The 18,139-nt window shown below is 39.8% G+C and overlaps 1 protein-coding gene and 1 long non-coding RNA gene across 2 annotated transcripts in view; one reads left to right on the forward strand and one right to left on the reverse strand.

Annotated features, from left to right (window-relative positions):
* Positions 1-18,139, reverse strand: part of LOC132160265 (carcinoembryonic antigen-related cell adhesion molecule 3-like) — a 387,492-nt gene that overhangs the window by 184,319 nt on the left and 185,034 nt on the right. The gene's annotated exons all lie outside the window — the stretch shown is intronic.
* LOC132160363 (uncharacterized) lies at positions 7,647-9,928 on the forward strand. Its single transcript, XR_009437985.1, has 3 exons — positions 7,647-7,877; positions 7,958-8,029; positions 8,157-9,928. It is a non-coding gene; the product is annotated as an uncharacterized LOC132160363 (long non-coding RNA).

Below are 18,139 nucleotides of genomic sequence, written 5' to 3' on the forward strand. Positions count from 1 at the left end.
TTCTCTGATGCTCATAAATTTATGGCTATTTAAAGGGATAGTTCACTTTAAAATGAAAATTCTGTCATCATATACTTACCCTCAAGTTGAAAAAACAACACAGAGCAGACCTCATGCTGCATTCAAAGTGATTGTAAATTACCCTTTTCCCATCCAGAGGTTGTTTTTGCAATTTACTTTACAAATAGAAAATGGATGATGTTTCAGGAGGATAGTTATAGGCTGGGACCATGGTTCTAAGCTCCCTCTTGGTGGTACTCAGGCAGATGATTTGTTTTATCAGGACAGAAGAGTGATGACCCTTTATCCCCTGATTATATTAAATTGAAACATGCAGGACAAACGTTATAAAAGTTGTATATGAGTGTACATTATGTAATTTAGGTTGGCTTTTATAAACGTGTTGAAAGATGTTTTTGTAAAATAAACCAGCCCTCAAACCTTTGACTATGCTGTTGTACTTTATAAAAGGATATTAAATGTATGTAGAATTACACACTGGCAAATCTTACTAATAATTCAATTACATTTTATTTATAGTATCACATCATAAGAAATTAAAAGAAAAACATTACAAATGGAGTAGGTCTAGACCACACTATAATTTACAAAGACCCAACAATTCTAGTAATTCACTTCATGAGTCTGTGGACTGTGTTTTGTCTGACAGCAGTCTATCTGGGCATGTATATGTCTTGGCCAATAACTCAGATAAAATGGCTGACCTATAGAAGGCCTCAACATTCTGCACTGCTTCTGTAAAAAAGTCAGCATCAGGCAAAATTCTCTGTATAAAAAAATCGGATGTAGACCACACCATGAAGTCACAAAACTTCCGCTTCGTCACAAACAACTGGGCTTGCACCTGGTAGTGGTATTGATGATCTCTGTTAAGTGCATGTGTACCATCTGTGTTCTCAATGCAGAAATGTTTCTTTTCAGTGGCACTGAGGACTCCGGTGTCTTTGGCACAGTGTGGGCATTTGATTTCCAAAATACCATCGCCACAGCAGGAGCAGGACAGCAAGGCATCTGGAGATGCTCCAAGGTAGGGACGGGAGGTATCAATATGGAGACCGGCATCACGAACACTTAGGTCCTGATGATGTTGTGCAGCGTAAGCCTCATATGTCTCTCTGGCTTTTTGTTCATGTTCACATCCCCATCTGAAAATGAGAAAAATAATGTTATTAAAGGAATAGTTCACTTTAAAATGATAATTTTCATATACTCACCCTCATATTGTTTCAAACCTGTATGAATTTCTTTCTTCTGCTGAACAGAAAGGAAGATATTTAGAAGAATGTCAGTAACCAGACAGTTTCTGGGTCCCATTGACTTCCATAGTAGAAAAAAATATACTATGGAAGTCAATGGGATCCAAAAACTGTCTGGTTACTGATAATCTTCTAAATATCTTCCTTTCTGTTCAGCAGAAGAAAGAAATTCATGCAGGTTTGAAACAACATGAGAGTGAGTATATGATGACAGAATTTTCATTTTAAAGTGAACTATTCCTTTAAGTCATCGTAGCTCTTTGAGTGTCCTTTTCATTGGATTTGTTCTCTCATTTCCCTAAGAACTATAAGTACTATAGATGTCAGTACCCAAAATTGGCCTAATCTTAATAGCACATAATATTCTCTTGTATCATATTCTATCACAGATATCACAGAGTAGTTTAAAAAGGTGTAAATTAAATATAACAGGAACCATTTAAAAGGAACATTAGGAATAAATAGGCAAAGGACCTACACCATACACCTGGGATTAAAAATAGATAAGGGCACTCAAAGAGATTGAGGGATGTAATCTGTCATCATGTTTGTAATTTAATGTTGATAATTTGTAATACTGACTATAATAAATATTCCAATGATAAATGCATTTCTTTGTCTTGTTTTTGTTTCTTTGATGTTTTTGTGAGCAGGGGCCCTCTACATTAGAACACAACATGTATTGCATACATTTCCATAGTTGAAACATAAGTTCAAAGAACATCTAATTTCTTTACTCACTTACACTATGGTGAAATTAAAAACAGTAACTGTATGTTTATGTCATTATGTCACACATGCCTGGTTGCAACTGTTGAAAATCTGCATAGGTCAGGGTAACAGATCTGCCTAATTAGGGATTTGGAAGGATTTGTAGGGTCTGTCCTTGCAGCTGACTTGAACCTAGATGCTGTCACCCTACCAGCCCTCATGTCAAACCATAGCCTTGACTTTCCCTGTTGTCGTGTCTCTTCCTCAACTTTTACTGCCTACAACATTGTAAATTATAGAAGATGAAATTAATGACATGACACCTTAAAGCACATTTTAGTCATATGAGATTAAGAGGGATGACTATACCTGCTCTGGTGTGACTTCCATATCATTGAATACCGCATCACATTTTTTCTCAAGGTCCGAGGCAGACAGCTTCCGGTTCTGAGCACTGTATAACTCAGTCAGGGGCTGTGGTAGACCCAGAGACACCACTTTTGGTTGAAACTGTTTACAGTAGTGTGGCAATATGCGTAGGATACCACTCTTCTCTGAAGGGTTTGGAGTTGCATTATCCAGAGCCTTGTAGAATTGTTCTATAGCTGCTGCAGACACACCCACTTTTTTCACAGATGGACAACCTGAATGGCTTTGGTTGTTTACACCACAACGCTTTTTGGCAGGATGTGAGAAATCAATTCCTGATCCCTCTTCGTACAAAGCCTTGCCCGCTTTCAAAGGAGGAAGTCCCCACTGTCTGGGCCCATCAGTGCAGCCTTTGTCTTCCAGATGTTTAACAGCAGAGTCTATTGCGTATAGCAGAGCTGTCACGTGGGAGCACACCTCTCCCAGGCCCGCTTTACATGTACAGTGGCCGCACAAGACTGTCCCATCCTTCTTCAAAGATACCCATGGTTGTAGTTGGGTTTCAGACAGTGACTGACTGTGATGCACCTACAATTACAGAAAGTGGCATAAATACATTATTCTTACATGAATGTTATTGTGATGTTATTATTTACTGCTGCAGTGACACCATAAATGCCCCTTGTGAATACATCTTAATCACTGTGATAGTCAAATCTTAACATAGGCTACAGCGAATATAATCACAGATGAGATGATGGCTAGATGTAAAAATTATGTGTGGCTACTGATCACAGACACTCCGTGGTTTACTGGCTATGATGCACCTACAAATACAGAAAGTGGCATAGATACATTATTTTTACATGAATGTTATTGTGATGTTATTGTTTAATGCTGCAGTAACACAATAAATGCACATTGTGAATACTTTGCTGTGATTAACTGGTAGAATCTTAACATAGGCTACTGCGAATATAATCACAGATAAGAAGATGTCTAGATGTTACAATTATATGTGGTTACTACGGATCACAGACACACCGTGATTTACTGTCTGCATGGATTAACGTGTGATCGATAATTAATGACTGCACTTCCCAGAGCTGGGATGCGTCCAGGCATCCATTAAAAAGCCACGGCCGACCATGTACTCTAAAATCATAGGCTACGTGTTATATAAATATTTATCAAGAAATAACAGACTGCATTCTACATTAGAATTCAACTAAGCCATGTAATAATACAAAATAAACCATAGATCGATGTCTTACCTTTGCCATTATGAGGTACCTCCCCCCGCCGTTAGCGTAGCATCGCGTAGCTGTAACCCAGCCAGCTACGAAGAACTGGTAAGCATCCAGACTTTTAAAAGCTTTGAGATCAGCACCAGTGTATGGGGATACCCCGTTTACCACATAGTGGTACAAATCGTGTGGGCCGAAGTCAGGCAGACTCGGCGATTTAACGAGGTCCGTGAAAACCGAGGGATGAAGAAGGTAAGGGTCTGTATCCAAACCTGCTATCTCCAACTTCTCCAAATATCGCTCTTTGTGAGCACCTACCAGATGCCCTACCTCGACCGATAACGGCACTACAACTTCTTCAATAGAAGAAGCCATGAAGTTTAGTGGTAATGTTAACGTTATCTATTTTAATCTGTTTAAAACTATTCAAATTTCCCGCTCGTCTACTACTGCTCAGCCTGCGCGTCCAGTGATTTTGCCGTCCAGCATGGCGTCGTCACGTGGTCGTGGTCACGTGTTTGCAAAGGGTCTATAGACAGCAGAGGTGGGACTTTCAAGTCACAAGCAAGTCTTCAAGTCATATCCAAGTCCTCAAAGGGTTAAAGTTAATAAGATAATTAAGTGACTAATTAAATGATGATTGTACATTAGTGATGAACTTCTGCTGTTAACAATCAACATCACTGAAGTAAAGCGAAACACAAGAACTACAACTGAATTTAGCCACAGCCTTCAACTGAAGAAAAAAAAAAAAAAAAAAAACACTATGCCACCATAATTGTGGTCAGGGTTTGCTTTAGGTAGTGTCTTGACCCTAAAAAGAGTTAGGACTTTCAAGTCACAAGCAAGTCTTCAAGTCATATCCCAAGTCCTCAAAGGGTTAAAGTTAATGAGATAATTAAGTGATTAAGTGATGATTGTGCATTAATGATGAACACCTGCTGTTCTTGAGAATTACAGAGGATCAGATGTTGATGTTTTATTGGTTAAAGTGATGCAACCATAATGGAGATCAGTGTTTGCTTTAGTGGGGCTCTTGACCCTTCACTGTCATGTTTATGTAGCATTGGGGAAGTCGTGGCCTAATGGTTAGAGAGTCGGACTCCCAATCGAAAGGTTGTGAGTTCGAGTCCCGGGCTGGCAGGAATTGCGGGTGGGGGGAGTGTACATGTACAGTTCTCTCTCCACCTTCAATACCATGACTTAGGTGACCTCCGTGAAGTTGGCACCCCATAAAACGAAATAATTTCCAAAACTATGCCATTCGTTTGTGCTGATTTGTGCCGCAAAAATGAACGTTTGTGCTGGTTTGGTGTTTGAGATATTGAACATTATTTTTTGGGTTGCGTGACGTCACTCTCCACCCCATGTCCTTCAAATCGCTCCAAACCGGTGTCATTCGTTTGTGTTCGGTTTGTGCTGGTTTGTGCCGTTAAAACAAACACTGTATCTGTTTTCCTTTCGCAGATATAACAAATTTAATTCGGGAGCTGTGACGTCACTCTCCACCCCACCTCATCTAAATCGCACCAAACCGGTGTCGTTCGTTTGTGCTCGGTTTGTGCTGGTTTGTGCCGTTAAAACAAACACTGTATCTGTTTTCCTTTCGCAGATATAACAAATTTAATTCGGGGCAGTGACTTCACTCTCCACCCCATGTCCTTCAAATCGCACCAAACCGGTGTCATTCGTTTGTGCTCGATTTGTGCTGGTTTGTGCCGTTGAAAGAAACACTGCAACTACGATCCCCTCTTAAACATAAAAAAAGAAACTTTTTAAGTACAGTTACATAACTGTCCACCCCATATGGTCCAAATCGTTGCAAAACTGTGCTGCTCGTTTGTGCTCGATTTGTGCCGGTTTGTGCCGTTACGAGGAACATTGTATCTTTTCCCCCTCCTTAGAAATAACACATTGGATTCGGGACAGTGACGTCACTCTCCACCCCATGCCGTCCAAATCGCCCAAAACCGGTGCTTTTTGTTTGTGCTCGATTTGTGCTGTTTTGTGCCGTAGAAAGAACCATCATAAATTATTCCATTCTTTAGACATCACAAAATCTTTGGAGGAGGAGTGACGTCACGCAAGCAAGCCGCGCTCTCCATCCATCTCGTCTACAAACCTGTCCGGTTCGTTTGTGCTCGCACAGGGCCGCAGCTGTCAGTGTTCTTTTCTGTAGATATGGGAATGTTTTATTGCCAGTGACTTCATCAAGCTCCAGATTTTTTAAAAAAAGGTATGTGATTGATTGACGCATAACCTTGTTTAAAAATTCACGTTGTGTGTCACAGCTTTTTGAAAACTTTGTAGCATGTTCGTCGCTTGTTTGTGTTCTTGTCGATCTCCTTTGTTATTATTATGTTTTTTATTCAAATTGAGCTTAATTTATCAAATGAAAGTTTAGGCTACTACGTAGTTTGTTTTAAATGTGTAGGCTATTGCATTATCTAGGCCTATATTGCAGATGATAATCTGAGCATTTTATCTTTCTCTGAAGAATAAAGTGAACCAAGGACAGGTGAGCAGTGTTTCTGTTTGTTTAAACCATTTTTAAAGCAACTAATTGAGGACTGTAACTTGTTAGTTTGCTGTTCTTAGCTTGGTCTTCCCACTTTTGACCAGTTTAGGATTCTGTCATTTCGTACTTGTCCAAATAAAGAAAGTTATAGAGATGTTATTAATTGTTGGGTGAATTCCTTTAAGACCAGCAAACCACCTGGTTAAAGTTTTTCTTTCTCTCTGTCTCTCTCAGCTGAACAGACAACATGTCCCAAACTTGTTTCCTTTTAATTGCAAAGATAAATATAACAATAACAAAGCAATTTCTGTGGAGAATTTACTTTTTTTTTAAAGAACCATAAAATAAGATAACTACAAAAAAATTTGACTTCATGTAATAGAAGTGTTAAAATGAATATCTGGGTACAAAGACAGAACAATTACAAAAGAAACAGAACCTGCTCAAAAAATCATGGAACTGTTAAAACAGAAATAAAGTGAATAATGTAGATTAACTACAATAGAACAACAATATAGACTGTTCTCTTATTGATTATGAAAATTAACTAATTTCTGCAGAGACCAGTCCAAGAAATTCATTAATCAAAGGTTTTAGTCCTCCTTTGTGAACAACATGACATGGGGTTGTATTTTGTTTTTTGCTGAGACTGTTGTGACATGCTCACACAGGTCATCATTTTTTTCCCAGGCAAAAGAGTTTCTTCTGCAGTAAGCCACGTAATGTCCAAGAGATTCCCTTGTTGGTCCTGGAATGAATGCAACAACCCCTCGCAAAGTGAACAGCTGATTGTCCAGCTCCATGTGGACAGGGATTTCAGACAGTGGATGGTTAGTATCCACACTTGTTTCAATACACAGTAGTTGTCCAGGTATGCATCTGTGTGTGACAGAGCCATTGCAGAGGAATTTCATTGATGGATCATCCTTAATTTTCCAGTTATCTGGACAATCTTGGGGTGATTTCAGTGGCTTCAGACACTTGGACCTGTTGAGGTGTAGCCCATCTTCCAGTGCTGCTTGGAGGCTTTTCAGTCCACCAGTTTGTAGAATATCTACGTTGACTGGTAGGAGATAGATGGTCCTTGAAGATTTTGTATTTCGGCTGCAGTATGGAGAAGAGCACTCAGCTGTAAGTGTTGCACTTGGCATTTGTTTCATTGTTGATGTGATAATGTTAGCAACATTGCAATCCGCATTGACCTGCCTCACACCTGATTTTAGGTGAACACACTGAAATGTATCCAACAGCATTTTTGCCCTCTTTGCATAAGCATCTTTTCCAACTCCTTTTGTGACTATGGTCTTCACCAAATCAAACATTTCAGTTTTTGTGTGCTCTTTGTTGAGATAATGACAGAATGATCCACTGTCACAGAATGCAGAGCAAAGGCACTGGCAAAAGGAATCAAAGGCACAGGTATTACTTACACTTACAAGCATTTTGTCAACCGCCAATGGGCTTTTTAGCCTGGTAGTTGCCATTTTTCAAGATATTAATTTTTGTCTTTTTTCTTTTCAGGTTTATGTCTGCATGCAACCACTCAGAGCAAGGGTTAAGGTAGGACAGTCGTTTTTTTGGAGGAACACCGAGGCCTTTCCAGTTTTCAACAGGGTCTTCCTCCACTGATTGTTGCTTAACCTCTGTGTCCTGCTCACTATGGGCAGTTTGTGTCTTCTGATTCTTTGTCTCAATGTGCTCTGTTATCTTCACCGGTGCAGAGGAAAGCCTCATGTTTCCCTCAAGAAACTCAAGGTGGCGTGTGACAAAACGGTCAATTCGGATGGGGAGGCTTTCATGTTTTAAAAGGCCGTGTTTTATGTTTTTAAATTCAGCCTCAACATTTGCAGAGCTTGCTGTGTTGTGTGCGCTTTTAAAGTGTGGAACCATCACAGCTGTCCAAAGAGGTAGGTAGCATGCCATTCTTATTATATTTGGGACAAGCTCTGGAAGGAAATGAAGATTGTCTCTGTCACCATGATGTGCTGCAATCATCTTACTTTCTTCACAGATTTCTGTAACCCATGTTTTCAGATCTGTGTGGAGTGTCTCCTCGACTCCGGTCACCTCTGTTAATTGGTCATCTTCAGAGACACATGGCAAGACCCCCTCTGCAAATCGTCTCTTCAATTGTGCTTTGCATGTTTCCGAGACAACAGGTAAACCTTTGTCATCGTTTCCTTCTGATTCACTGAAGGCAACAACTGCAATTGAATGAATGAGCTCCTTTGCATCTTCCAGTGTATCAGACTGTAAAAGTTGTGCCATGGCTCGTAGATAGAATTCTCTTACTCTGTTTCCTTTTTGTCTAAGGCATTCCCACCGGCTAATGAGCTTGATGCAGTGTGCAACATCTACTCTGATGAAGCAAGGTGGGAGCTTTGAGTCTTCGGGCTTCCTTGTCAGCACTCCAAAGCACTGATTGATGTACGTTTTCAAGTCTGGGTAAGGAGTGAAGGCCTTAACCAGTGCTCCAAGCAAAGCCAAGGAGAAATCACAGACCGCCTCTTTGGGCACAGCAGCACCTGCTCGTTGCCATTCATTGAGCCAGTTGGCAATAGAATTGATGGTGTGGCTCTCTGATAGCATTTGCACTACTTGAATATGATCTCCCTGTGAACACAAAACTCCTTGATACAGGAAGACATGTCCAGAATTGCCACAGGGTCTTCTCAGTCTTTTCACAACTGTACCTGTTGCATCAAAGCTCACAAATGAGCCAGAGTACTTGGATTTCATTTGATACACTTGCAGCTGAGATGGGGTCCAGTAATGGCAAAAAAAACTTATCAAGGCCTATGTCGTGAATGCTTCCATTGTGGGGTACACTGTATTTTAGTAGATGTAGTGACATGATTGGGTCTTTGTCTCCGAGCTCTTTGTCACCCATCTCTTGTTTGGCTTTTCTTAATGTTGCCAGATTTGGCAGGTGGCTAGGCTCTGGGTCACCAACATCCATCATTTTGTAAGCCTCGGCTGCTCGCCATACATGTGCTGGTTTTCGGCCTTCCCAGAGTTCTTTAGACACACTTGTTCTCAGATCCCCTGATAACTTCCGTTTTGCTTTGCCAGTATGGAGACTGTCATCAACATTGCGGATTATGCATTGAAGCACAACTGGTTCATTATCCACTGGCATGTTCTCTGCTGTTATAGACAATTGTGCGTCACACTCTGTGCAGTTCCCAATTATGTCTATGTAGTGAGATGCAACATTTGGAAAAATCTTTGCCCTCCTGAATCTAAGAGTGCATGAGGTTTTGATATTTTTCCATATCTCCTCATACAGGACGTGTGTCCATGCACCACGTTTCAGGATGGTGTATTCTCTTTTACATGTGCTGAGTGATTTGTCATTGTAATCAACCTTTTCAGGCCAGATTTCTACCCATCTCTGATGAGAGAGACTGATCTCAAATTGAATGTCGTAGCATTGACTTTGCTGATTTGTGTCTGCCTTTGACACAACTGAATGAAAATCAGCTGAGCTTTCTTGTGAGCTGTCACTGTTTGGACCTTGATCTTGGATATCTGTGTCGGTTTTGCTGAGCTCAAGGATTTGCCATATATTGTGCCTGTTTGTCTTGACAATAGTATAAAGGTTCTTTGGTGAAACTTTGTTGTTTAGTTGTTTGCTTAAATTTGCCCACACCTTTTCTGTAGGAACTGCTATGTTTGTCCCTGTAATAATCTGTTCCTTTGCAGCACTGATGACTTTGATGATGTCATCACATCCACAGGCTGGTTTCCTAGGCATCTGATCAAAACAGGAATAATTTTTAATGTAGTTTTTAATAAAGTAGTTGGGCCAAATGAACTAACTTGTTACCAACAGGTTACTTGCTTATTTATACGGTTTGTGTGTGTGTGTGTGTGTACATATACATTATATATATATATATATATATATATATATATATATATATATATATATATATATATACTTCCATGGAATCGAGATGTTGGGCAAAATGATAGGGAGTGATATACTTAGTCGCCATTCACTTAAACTGCATATTGTTTTCCAAATCAGTTCAAGTAAATGATGGCTGAAATAAAAGCATGTGCAGACTATAGTCCAATTGTTCTGTGGTCATTCAATTAGATTTACCTCAGAAAATCTGGTCATCCATCCTATATTGGCCGTGTTTAGATATTGCTACTTTTTTATGACTAGAAAATCCGTCATTTGGTGGCTTAAAAGAACAGACTGAATTTTCAATATTTCAGTAAAAATCTCATCTCAAAGTCATTGTTTTCTGTTAATCTTTCATTCCAGTGATATGGATCAGCAAGTCAATGAGTTCAGAAAAAAAAAATATCAGTCAGATTAAGATTTACTAAGAATCCTTTTGTGAACTAAATCAACAAATTCATTACAAAAGAGCTCAAAAAGACAACACATTTTCCAGTTATAAGAAAAGTAGCAATAACTGAACTTGCCCAGTACAGGATGGGTGACAATCTTTTCTGTGAATTAGTTACATTTTAGTCTGTTCACATTGTAAATTTAATTATATGACTTCAGAGGATTAAATGGAACACATATTCCACTTTTATATTGCTTTCTGTCATTTCCTCTGCATAAAATCAAGCTTTATGCCATGAAATGTACATTGCTGTACAAAACTAATAACTTAATGTATTTTATGGCATGGCATAAGAATGTCATAGGTCTACGCTTATTAATGACCAATGGATGATCATTTGGACATGATACATTTACCTAAATGCCCAAAATGAATAAAAAGTTTCACATCTTTGACGTGTCTATCAATTTATTATTTGTTCAAATGATCCTGTAAATTTTATTGACCTGCACACATGATTTTAGTACTTTTTTTAGTATTTTATCTCAGAGCACATGCTTACCTTTTTCACAGCCAGATCCCCTTTCCTGTTTTGTTTTCCCACTATGCAGTGCTTAGGGTAAACAAATGTTTTTAAGGGGGCAGAAAGACTTTAAATGACTGTAAGCTGTTAAAAGTATTCAGAAAACTTAAGACACTTTTTTTTTTTATTGGTTACTTTATTTTAATACAAAATTAAGCATCAGTCACACGTAGCTTACAGCCACAGTAGTGGCAGTACATTACATATCATAGTGCATTGGTGATTATATAAAGATCAAATGTCAATAGCACAAATCTAAAATAAAACATTCCCATATCTACAGAAAAGAACACTGACAGCTGCGGCCCTGTGCGAGCACAAACGAACCGGACAGGTTTGTAGACGAGATGGATGGAGAGCGCGGCTTGCTTGCGTGACGTCACTCCTCCTCCAAAGATTTTGTGATGTCTAAAGAATGGAATAATTTATGATGGTTCTTTCTACGGCACAAAACAGCACAAATCGAGCACAAACAAAAAGCACCGGTTTTGGGCGATTTGGACGGCATGGGGTGGAGAGTGACGTCACTGTCCCGAATCCAATGTGTTATTTCTAAGGAGGGGGAAAAGATACAATGTTCCTCGTAACGGCACAAACCGGCACAAATCGAGCACAAACGAGCAGCACAGTTTTGCAACGATTTGGACCATATGGGGTGGACAGTTATGTAACTGTACTTAAAAAGTTTCTTTTTTTATGTTTAAGAGGGGATCGTAGTTGCAGTGTTTCTTTCAACGGCACAAACCAGCACAAATCGAGCACAAACGAATGACACCGGTTTGGTGCGATTTGAAGGACATGGGGTGGAGAGTGACGTCACTGCCCCGAATTAAATTTGTTATATCTGCGAAAGGAAAACAGATACAGTGTTTGTTTTAACGGCACAAACCAGCACAAACCGAGCACAAACGAACGACACCGGTTTGGTGCGATTTAGATGAGGTGGGGTGGAGAGTGACGTCACAGCTCCCGAATTAAATTTATTATATCTGCGAAAGGAAAACAGATACAGTGTTTGTTTTAACGGCACAAACCAGCACAAACCGAACACAAACGAATGACACCGGTTTGGAGCGATTTGAAGGACATGGGGTGGAGAGTGACGTCACGCAACCCAAAAAATAATGTTCAATATCTCAAACACCAAACCAGCACAAACGTTCATTTTTGCGGCACAAATCAGCACAAACGCAGCACAAACGAATGGCATAGTTTTGGAAATTATTTCGTTTTATGGGGTGCCAACTTCACGGAGGTACTTAGGTGCCCTTGAGCAGGGCATCGAACCCCCAACTGCTCCCCGGGCGCCGCAGCATAAATGGCTGCCCACTGCTCCGTGTGTGTGTGTGTGTGTGTGTGTGTGTGTGTGTGTGTGTGTGTGTGTGTGTGTGTGCGTGTGCGCGTGCGCGCGTGCGTGTGTTCACTGCTCTGTGTGTGTGCACTTCGGATGGGTTAAATGCAGAGCACAAATTCTGAGTATGGGTCACCATACTTGGCTGAATGTCACTTTCACTTTCACTTTGCATGAGGTTCTGTAAAGCAGAGAGAAGACATTAATCTGTATGTGATAGGTGGTCAGATTACAATCAAATTAACATTAACTCTATTTAAGTTTAACATAATCAACCCAGTAAAACTACACTATGGAAAAAAAAATTAAGTGAATTTTAAATCTACTAAGTGCATACAAAATTAGAAAAACCGTATTCTGTAGACACACACAGACATCAAGAACCAGCATATGACTCTCAACAGTGGTGACAATCAACAAAATGTTGCATGCTGGGTAAAACCTTAGTAAAAACTCCCGTCATGCACTGCAGTATGAAAAATTGTCACCACTGTTGAGGATCGTGTGATAAGTGTGTTTGTCTAAAAACCTGAACTGTTTGTCTTCTTTTGTGTCTTTCAACATTGAAGCATTGTGATTCTTTTTTTACTTCAGTTCAGTAATAGCTGAGTGTCAGTCTACTATCCAAAGATAAACACAATTTCATGATGTTCAGTCATCATGAGTTATAAGCAGAAAAGGCATAAGATCATCTGTTACTGCAAGGTTCGACTCAGCAATGCATACATGTTTGTTGCGAAAACAATATTGCAATTGTTTTGAATCAAATTGGTTTGAATTAGTAAAAGAGTCAAGACACTACTTAAAGCAAACCTTGACCACAATTATGGTGGCATAGTGTTTTTTTTTTAACTTTTTTTTTCATTTGAAGGCTGTGGCTAAATTCAGTTGTAGTTCTTGTGTTTCTCTTTACTTCAGTGATGTTGATTGTAAACAGCAGATGTTCATCACTAATGCACAATCATCATTTAATTAGTCACTTAATTATCTCTTTAGCTTTAACCCTTTGAGGACTTGAATATGACTTGAAGACTTGCTTGTGACTTGAAAGTCCCACCTCTGATAGACAGAGCCGTAGATCGCTGACAAGCCACGCCATATCGCCTTCATTATCGAAGGCGATTCATCTGCGATAATGAACGCGATATGGCGTGGCTTGTCAGCGATCTACGGCTCTGTCTATTAAATGCCACTCCAATTATAAGCAGGTGATGGAGATTTTAGCGGTGATCACGGAAGCAGCTTTACTGATTAGATGCGCATGATCATATCGTTCGATATATCACCCAGCCCTAGGAAAAAGATTTTTTAATCTCATTGCACATACAGTATACCAAAAAAAAGTTATACATTTATAGAGAGAGATTTCATTTGATTTCAAAAATGATTAGAGAAATAGTCATTCTTTTAAAATGTGATTGATTAGTTTAGAATGATTGTGATTGTGTAAAGCCCGCCTCAAAGTTTCTGATTGGTGCCTCGATTTCGACGGATTAGAAATGAGTTTGAATAAGCTTTTTGTCAGACTACTTGCAGAGCAAATCTAAATTTGCCGGAAGTTGTCTGGTTTTCCCAGGCTAATAGCATAGCTTTCTTGCCCTTCTTACTTGATATCTATCTTGGCCTGATGACCGACTACTGCCAGCTGCTGCATGAGTTGGGGTGTCAGTAGGAGCCCTCAGGCTGTTGGTAGTGGAGACTGAGACTGGAGACCACGGTGATGGACTAGCCGCTGCTGTGATATTCACTGACGGGGAAGAAGCCCACGGACCTGCTGCTGAGCTGTTTCCATCAGAAGGGAGATCAACTGTGGTCTCTGAAATATGGCCTGGTGACCAAAAGCCTTGACCAGCTAGCTGACTCCCATCACCTAGAGCTGTCACAAAGGTACAATTGGCAGTTGTGTTAGTTTAACACAGATGCTTAATAAAATATTAATCTAAACCACTGTAACAATTGTAACAGGCCTACCACCAAGAGATGGGATGCAGGGGGCTGGTGCAAGTGGAGTGTAAGATTTCTTTTTTTTGGTTGGATTACAAGGTGCAGCAGTCCTACCCTGCTCCTCTTCACTGCTGGATACGATTCTTTTACAGCCTCTATCATTGATTACATTGGGATGTCAGTTTTTCTTTGGAGTGAATAATAAATTAATTTATAAATTATGAAGTTTGTTTTGTCAGGAGTGCATTGTAAGGCATTGCCTAATTGTGTGCCCAGTTATATTGTAACTTTTGAAGCGGCCATAAAAGGAAATTATAGGACACTCCTACCTATTCTTTCTCTTCATGTACTCTGGCCTGTTATCCTCTTCTTCTTCAGTGTTAAGATCAGAGGTAATTGTTGCCTCTGGCAGCTTTGCACAGGCAATCTCATACACGTCTGTGAACAACACAAATGCAGATTAGGTATGAATGGAAGTAGGGCTGGGCAATATTATCAATTTCATTGTTATGCACATCTCATAAGTAAAGCCGGTTCTTTGATTAGTAGTAAATCACCATCACCTGCTTTCAGATGGAGTGGCATTTACTACATACACATGCGAAAATGAATGTGATTTGGCTAAGCTTGTCAGTGAACTACGGCTCTGTGTAGTAAATGCCGTTCCATCTGAAAGCTGGTGATGGCGATTTACAACTAATCAAGGAACTGGCTTTACTGACAAGATGCGCATAACAATGTCATTGATAATATTGCCCAACCCTAAATGGAAGGGCTCCTTGTGTTACTTGTGCGGAAGGTGACATTAAAGGTGCTATCAGCGAACCCAGTTGGCGTAACCTCTTGTTGATGTTTGAACTATTATCAAACAAAACAGAGGCTAGCTACCCCCTCCCTCCTCCTTATCCCCCCAAATCCCACCCCACATCATTCTTGTCAGTGATTGGCTGGAACAGTCTGTTATGTTTCATGCTTGAGGGTCAAACTATTTGTTGCTCAGTTTGTTTGAGCTGCGTTTGTGGAGACTAGACTGACTGCAGAGACCTCGTTTCTCTACAGTGTGTTCAGGGAACAGGCAGCTAGCGGATAGTGACGAGATGTTTGCGGTAGGTGAACAGAAATGTTCTGATTTAAAAAACGTGTGAGATCGCTGAATGCACCTTTAAGTGTAAAACTGTGTTGTTTGAAAATGAAGCATTACTATACCATGTGAATACATCACACGGACTTTGAATCGAGTCCAGTCAGCACCTGGCATCACTCCATCTTTAGCTGCCCTACGCAGCTTTGCAAGAGAAATAAAAGGGGGCCAGAAACTTTCGCCTTCTTTCAGCCAATTAGAATGGACAACTTCAACCTCCTTTGAATTTACAAATTCCATGATATGATACATTCTATAAAAAAGAAATGTCAGATTACATAACCTAGGTTCCAAAGACTTGCAAGTCAAACACATTGTAGGCAGGAAAAAAAAGAAGAGAACAACAAAGAGAAGAAGAGAAGACTATACACACGCACAAGCAAAATTATTTACAAATATTTGTAGAATGGGTTCAACTCTATAATCTGAGAAACTCCAGCTCCTACCTATGAAAAAACACTTAACTATTTACTAACTAGTCTTCAAAGGTGTACCGGGCTCGGGCGTCATTAAATGCTGAAATCCGCCACAATCAGTTGAACTGAAAGTCCGAAAGCGTACCCCCTACAGAGAGTTAAATCTCCACCCAGGATAACCCTTAAAAATAAAAAAGGCAAAATAATAAACAAAACAACAAATAGTGTTCCGTCGGAAGGATTGTATACACAACCCAGCTGGATACACTCTAACTAACCAGAGTTCTCATTCATAATTAATAGTTTGACAGCCCTAGAAAATTGTCATCATTTACTCACCCTCAAGTTGTTTTAAACCTGTATGAATTTCTTTCTTCTGCTGAACACAAAGAAAGATATTTTGAAGAATGTCGGTAACCATACAATTGATGGACCCCATTGACTTCCATAGTAGTGTAGGAAAGATCTGTGTTTCTCCCAGCCTTAAGGGGAAGCTGTGCTCTATGAGTGTTTCATTCTTCTTCACATGGGTGGAACAGTTCTGTTTTCCTTGTGAAAAGGTGAGGAGGGTTTTCACTGTTGCATCTATTACATTTCTTTAATTATATTTGCCATCCATGCTATTTAAAGATATATATTACTGTTAAAGATGTTAACTAACATATATGTGCAGTAATTTATGATTGATGGTTTTGTATTTCTGATATTATTTAATGGGTTGTACTTTCTAAGGGGTGGGTATATTTGTCTGTACATAATATTGTGTGGTTAACGTTTCTCGGAGTATTTTGGGTTATTTCATTTTGGATTCATATGTGGTTACAGTAGGAAAAAAAATACTATGGAAGTCAATAGGTACCATCAACTGTCTGATAAATACCAACATTCTTAAAAATATTTGTTTTGTGTTCAGCGGAAGAAATTCATACTCGTTTGCAAACAACTTGAGGGTGAGTAAATGATGACAATTTTTCATTTTGAGGTGAACTATTCCTTTAATCTCTTAGCGCAACAATTAAGCCTAATGTAAATGCAACAAAGGCATTCCAACAAGTTTGTCTTTGAAAGGGAGGAGGACATATTTACGAAGGCCATCGTCAACTTTAACACACTTCAAACTCTCTGACAACTGTGATAGAAGAAACACACCTAGGCTAGATGAACTGAGGGGATATGTGTAGAATGGCTCAACAGCACAGAACTGATAATACACCAAGTGCACATTACCTTCAAGCAAGATGATATTCTGAAGCAAGCCAATGTCATTACCTATTTTAATACAGTTATCCCCCTCTGTAATTTTAACACAAAATTGATCCCTGTGCAATTCTCTAAACTCCTGTATTCCTCCTCTAACAGCCTGTGGTAAGGGACCACCGACATGCTCTTTCTTTAATACAGTTCCAGCTTTCACATCGCCTTCATGAACCCTTCTGTTATTGGTACGCTCAGACAAGCGACGGACAATCTGGGCAAATTTGGCCCTCTCACCATGCGCTTTACCTCGCCAAGAAAATTTTCAAAAGGGAACCCAGATATCTCATCAATGCATCCATGTCTCTTAACATCATCTCCCAAATGAACAAGGCCATGCAAATTGTACACCAGAAAGCCCTCACCATAAAGTCTGCCAAAATGTTCAACAAATGACACAAGTAGTGTCTTTGCATAGTCACATATCCCTACATCCACCTCAGGATTAGCCAGCATAAAAATAGCAACCGACAGCAGCATAAAGTTGTAGTAGACTGGAGCAGCCAGAATATCTACAAGAACGACAGGGCCTGTATACAACAAGAACTGCCGTAGCTCCGTAGCCTTCCATCTCCTTCTTTCCTCAAAAGCTCTAGGCTTTCTAGCAAACTCGCACGGAATGTGATTCTTCAGTTTCTGTAGGTTTTGAGATAGTGCTTTAACCAGCTGACCAGACAAGCGAGTTGGCAAAGGCCCACTACACCACAGGTCAAACAACCGACGTATAACCCCAATACTAGGGCTGGGCGATATATCGAACGATATGATCATGCGTATCTAATCTAATCAGTAAAGCTGCTTCCGTGATCACCGCTAAAATCTCCATCACATAATTGGAGTGGCATTTAATAGACAGCAGAGGTGGGACTTTCAAGTCACAAGCAAGTCTTCAAGTCATATCCAAGTCCTCAAAGAGTTAAAGTTAATGAGATAATTAAGTGACTAATTAAATGATGATTATGCATTAGTGATGAACATCTGCTGTTAACAATCAACATCACTGAAGTAAAGAGAAACA

This window comes from Carassius carassius, chromosome 16 (genome assembly GCF_963082965.1).
Source record: "Carassius carassius chromosome 16, fCarCar2.1, whole genome shotgun sequence".
NCBI lineage: Eukaryota > Metazoa > Chordata > Actinopteri > Cypriniformes > Cyprinidae > Carassius > Carassius carassius.